A 6,000-nucleotide genomic window follows, 5' to 3' on the forward strand; every position below is an offset into this window, starting at 1 on the left:
GCTGACGTTTAAAAATGCTTCGGAACTCTTCCATTGTTCTCGGAATTCCGTTGAAGTTTAAAAATGCTTTGAAACTCTTCCATTGTTCTCGGAATTCTGCTGAAGTTTAAAAATGCTTAGTAACTCTTCCATTGTTCTCAGAATTCCGCTGACGTTTAAAAATGCTTCGGTACTCTTCCATTGTTCTCGGAATTCTGCTGAACTTTTAAAATGCTTTGGAACTCTTCCATTGCTCTCGGAATTCTGCTGAAGTTTAAAAATGCTTCAGTACTCTTACATTCTTCTCGGAATTCTGCTGACGTTTAAAAATGCTTCGGAACTCTTCCATTGTTCTCGGAATTCCACTGACGTTTAAAAATGCTTCGGAAATCTTCCATTGTTTTCAAAATTCCGCTGACGCTTAAAAATGCTTCAGAACTCTTTCATTGTTCTCGGAATTCCGCTGACGTTTAAAAATGCTTCGGAACTCTTCCATTGTTCTCGGAATTCTGCTGACGTTTAAAAATGCTTCGGAACTCTTCCATTGTTCTCAGAATTCCGCTGACGTTTAAAAATGCTTCGGAAATCTTCCATTGTTTTCAAAGTTCCACTGACGCTTAAAAATGCTTCAGAACTCTTCCATTGTTCTCGGAATTCCGCTGACGTTTAAAAATGCATCGGAACTCTTCCATTGTTCTCGGAATTCCGCTGACGTTTAAAAATGCTTCGGAACTCTTCCATTGTTCTTGGAATTCTGCTGAAGTTTTAAAATGCTTCGGAACTCTTCCATTGTTCTCGGAATTCTGCTGAAGTTTAAAAATGCTTCGGAACTCTTCCATTGTTCTCGGAATTCCGCTGACATATAAAAATGCTTCGGAAATCTTGCATTGTTCTCGGCATTCCGCTGTCGTTTAAAAATGCTTCGGAACTCTTCCATTGTTCTCGTAATTCCGCTGAAGTTTAAAAATGCTTCGGAACTCTTCCATTGTTCTCGGAATTCCGCTGACATATAAAAATGCTTCGGAAATCTTGCATTGTTCTCGGCATTCCGCTGATGTTTAAAAATGCTTTAGAACTCTTCCATTGTTCTCGCAATTCCACTGACGTTTAAAAATGTTTCAGAACTCTTCCATTGTTCTCGGAATTCCGCTGACGTTTAAAAATGCTTTGGAACTCTTCCATTGTTCTCGGAATTCCGCTGACGTTTAAAAATGCTTCGGAACTCTTCCATTGTTCTCAGAATTCCGCTGACGTTTAAAAATGCTTCGTAAATCTTCCATTGTTTTCAAAATTCCGCTGACGTTTAAAAATGCTTCAGAACTCTTCCATTGTTCTTGGAATTCTGCTGAAGTTTTAAAATGCTTCGGAACTCTTCCATTGTTCTCGGAATTCTGCTGAAGTTTAAAAATGCTTCGCAACTCTTTCATTGTTCTCGGAATTCCGCTGACGTTTAAAAATGCTTCGGAACTCTTCCATTGTTCTCGGAATTCCGTTGAAGTTTAAAAATGCTTCGAAACTCTTCCATTGTTCTCGGAATTCTGCTGAAGTTTAAAAATGCTTCGGAACTCTTCCATTGTTCTCAGAATTCCGCTGACGTTTAAAAATGCTACGGTACTCTTCCATTGTTCTCGGAAATCCGCTGACATATAAAAATGCTTCGGAAATCTTGCATTGTTCTAAGAATTCCGCTGAAGTTTAAAAATGCTTAAAATCTCTTCCATTGTTCTCGTAATTCTGCTCATGTTTAAAAATGCTTCGGAACTCTTCCATTGTTCTCGGAATTCCGCTAAAGTTTAAAAATGCTTCGGAACTCTTCCATTGTTCTAGGAATTCTGCTGAAGTCTAAAAATTCATGTGAACTCTTCCATTATTCTTGGAATTCGTGTGAATTTTAAAAATGCTTCGGAACTCTTCTATTGTTCTCGGAATTCCGCTGAAGTTTAAAAATGCTTAAAATCTCGTACATTGTTCTCGGAATTCTGCTGAAGTTTAAAAATGCTTCAGAACTCTTCCATTGTTCTCAGAATTCCGCTGACGTTTAAAAATGCTTCGGAAATCTTCCATTGTTTTCAAAATTCCGCTGACGTTTAAAAATGCTTCAGAACTTTTCCATTGTTCTCAGAATTCTGCTGACGTTTAAAAATGCTTCGGAACTCTTCAATTGTTCTCGGAATTCTGTTGAAGTTTAAAAATGCTTCGAAAATCTTACATTGTTCTGGGAATTCTGCTGAAGTTTAAAAATGCTTCAGAACTCTTCCATTGTTCTCGGAACTCCGCTGACGTTTAATAATGCTTCGCAACTCTTTCATTGTTCTCGGAATTCCGCTGACGTTTAAAAATGCTTCGGAACTCTTCCATTGTTCTCGGAATACCGTTGAAGTTTAAAAATGCTTCGAAACTCTTCCATTGTTCTCGGAATTCTGCTGAACTTTTAAAATGCTTTGGAACTCTTCCATTGCTCTCGGAATTCTGCTGAAGTTTAAAAATGCTTCAGTACTCTTACATTCTTCTCGGAATTCTGCTGACGTTTAAAAATGCTTCGGAACTCCTCCATTGTTCTCGGAATTCCGCTGACGTTTAAAAATGCTTCGGAACTCTTCCATTGTTCTCGGAATTCAGTTGAAGTTTAAAAATGCTTCGAAACTCTTCCATTGTTCTGGGAATTCTGCTGAAGTTTAAAAATGCTTCAGAATTCTTCCATTGTTCTCGGAATTCCGCTGACGTTTAATAATGCTTCGCAACTCTTTCATTGTTCTCGGAATTCCGCTGACGTTTAAAAATGCTTCGGAACTCTTCCATTGTTCTCGGAATACTGTTGAAGTTTAAAAATGCTTCGAAACACTTCCATTGTTCTCGGAATTCTGCTGAAGTTTAAAAATGCTTCGGAACTCTTCCATTGTTCTCGGAATTCCGCTGACATATAAAAATGCTTCGGAAATCTTGCATTGTTCTCGGCATTCCGTTGACATTTAAAAATGCTTCGGAACTCTTCAATTGTTCTCGGAATTCTGCTGAACTTTTAAAATGCTTTGGAACTCTTCCATTGCTCTCGGAATTCCGCTGACGTTTAAAAATGCTTCGGAAATCTTCCATTGTTTTCAAAATTCCGCTGACGTTTAAAAATGCTTCAGAACTTTTCCATTGTTCTCAGAATTCTGCTGACGTTTAAAAATGCTTCGGAACTCTTCAATTGTTCTCGGAATTCTGTTGAAGTTTAAAAATGCTTCGAAAATCTTACATTGTTCTGGGAATTCTGCTGAAGTTTAAAAATGCTTCAGAACTCTTCCATTGTTCTCGGAACTCCGCTGACGTTTAATAATGCTTCGCAACTCTTTCATTGTTCTCGGAATTCCGCTGACGTTTAAAAATGCTTCGGAACTCTTCCATTGTTCTCGGAATACCGTTGAAGTTTAAAAATGCTTCGAAACTCTTCCATTGTTCTCGGAATTCTGCTGAACTTTTAAAATGCTTTGGAACTCTTCCATTGCTCTCGGAATTCTGCTGAAGTTTAAAAATGCTTCAGTACTCTTACATTCTTCTCGGAATTCTGCTGACGTTTAAAAATGCTTCGGAACTCTTCCATTGTTCTCGGAATTCCGCTGACGTTTAAAAATGCTTCGGAACTCTTCCATTGTTCTCGGAATTCAGTTGAAGTTTAAAAATGCTTCGAAACTCTTCCATTGTTCTGGGAATTCTGCTGAAGTTTAAAAATGCTTCAGAACTCTTCCATTGTTCTCGGAATTCCGCTGACGTTTAATAATGCTTCGCAACTCTTTCATTGTTCTCGGAATTCCGCTGACGTTTAAAAATGCTTCGGAACTCTTCCATTGTTCTCGGAATACTGTTGAAGTTTAAAAATGCTTCGAAACACTTCCATTGTTCTCGGAATTCTGCTGAAGTTTAAAAATGCTTCGGAACTCTTCCATTGTTCTCGGAATTCCGCTGACATATAAAAATGCTTCGGAAATCTTGCATTGTTCTCGGCATTCCGTTGACATTTAAAAATGCTTCGGAACTCTTCAATTGTTCTCGGAATTCTGCTGAACTTTTAAAATGCTTTGGAACTCTTCCATTGCTCTCGGAATTCTGCTGAAGTTTAAAAATGCTTCGGAAATCTTCCGTTGTTCTCAGAATTCTGCTGACGTTTAAAAATGCTTCGGAACTCTTCCATTGTTCTCGGAATTCCGCTGACATATAAAAATGCTTCGGAAATCTTGCATTGTTCTCGGCATTCCGCTGATGTTTAATAATGCTTTAGAACTCTTCCATTGTTCTCGCAATTCCGCTGACGTTTAAAAATGCTTCAGAACTCTTCCATTGTTCTCGGAATTCCGCTGACGTTTAAAAATGCTTTGGAACTCTTCCATTGTTCTCGGAATTCCGCTGACGTTTAAAAATGCTTCGGAACTCTTCCATTGTTCTCAGAATTCCGCTGACGTTTAAAAATGCTTCGTAAATCTTCCATTGTTTTCAAAATTCCGCTGACGTTTAAAAATGCTTCAGAACTCTTCCATTGTTCTCGGAATTCCGCTGACGTCTAATAATGCTTCGCAACTCTTTCATTGTTCTCGGAATTCCGCTGACGTTTAAAAATGCTTCGGAACTCTTCCATTGTTCTCGGAATTCCGTTGAAGTTTAAAAATGCTTCGAAACTCTTCCATTGTTCTCGGAATTCTGCTGAAGTTTAAAAATGCTTCGGAACTCTTCCATTGTTCTCGGAATTCCGCTGACATATAAAAATGCTTCGGAAATCTTGCATTGTTCTCGGCATTCCGCTGATGTTTAAAAATGCTTTAGAACTCTTCCATTGTTCTCACAATTCCGCTGACGTTTAAAAATGTTTCAGAACTCTTCCATTGTTCTCGGAATTCCGCTGACGTTTAAAAATGCTTTGGAACTCTTCCATTGTTCTCGGAATTCCGCTGACGTTTAAAAATGCTTCGGAACTCTTCCATTGTTCTCAGAATTCCGCTGACGTTTAAAAATGCTTCGTAAATCTTCCATTGTTTTCAAAATTCCGCTGACGTTTAAAAATGCTTCGGAACTCTTCCATTGTTCTCAGAATTCCGCTGACGTTTAAAAATGCTTCGTAAATCTTCCATTGTTTTCAAAATTCCGCTGACGTTTAAAAATGCTTCGGAACTCTTCCATTGTTCTCGGAATTCCGTTGAAGTTTAAAAATGCTTCGAAACTCTTCCATTGTTCTCGGAATTCTGCTGAAGTTTAAAAATGCTTCGGAACTCTTCCATTGTTCTCAGAATTCCGCTGACGTTTAAAAATGCTACGGTACTCTTCCATTGTTCTCGGAAATCCGCTGACATATAAAAATGCTTCGGAAATCTTGCATTGTTCTCAGAATTCCGCTGAAGTTTAAAAATGCTTAAAATCTCTTCCATTGTTCTCGTAATTCTGCTCATGTTTAAAAATGCTTCGGAACTCTTCCATTGTTCTCGGAATTCCGCTAAAGTTTAAAAATGCTTCGGAACTCTTCCATTGTTCTAGGAATTCTGCTGAAGTCTAAAAATTCATGTGAACTCTTCCATTATTCTTGGAATTCGTGTGAATTTTAAAAATGCTTCGGAACTCTTCTATTGTTCTCGGAATTCCGCTGAAGTTTAAAAATGCTTAAAATCTCGTACATTGTTCTCGGAATTCTGCTGAAGTTTAAAAATGCTTCAGAACTCTTCCATTGTTCTCAGAATTCCGCTGACGTTTAAAAATGCTTCGGAAATCTTCCATTGTTTTCAAAATTCCGCTGACGTTTAAAAATGCTTCAGAACTTTTCCATTGTTCTCAGAATTCTGCTGACGTTTAAAAATGCTTCGGAACTCTTCAATTGTTCTCGGAATTCTGTTGAAGTTTAAAAATGCTTCGAAAATCTTACATTGTTCTGGGAATTCTGCTGAAGTTTAAAAATGCTTCAGAACTCTTCCATTGTTCTCGGAACTCCGCTGACGTTTAATAATGCTTCGCAACTCTTTCATTGTTCTCGGAATTCCGCTGACGTTTAAAAATGCTTCG

This window comes from Phyllobates terribilis, unplaced genomic scaffold, assembly GCF_046119375.1.
Source record: "Phyllobates terribilis strain yellow unplaced genomic scaffold, ASM4611937v1 Scaffold_28__1_contigs__length_16237799, whole genome shotgun sequence".
Classification (NCBI taxonomy): Eukaryota; Metazoa; Chordata; class Amphibia; order Anura; family Dendrobatidae; genus Phyllobates; species Phyllobates terribilis.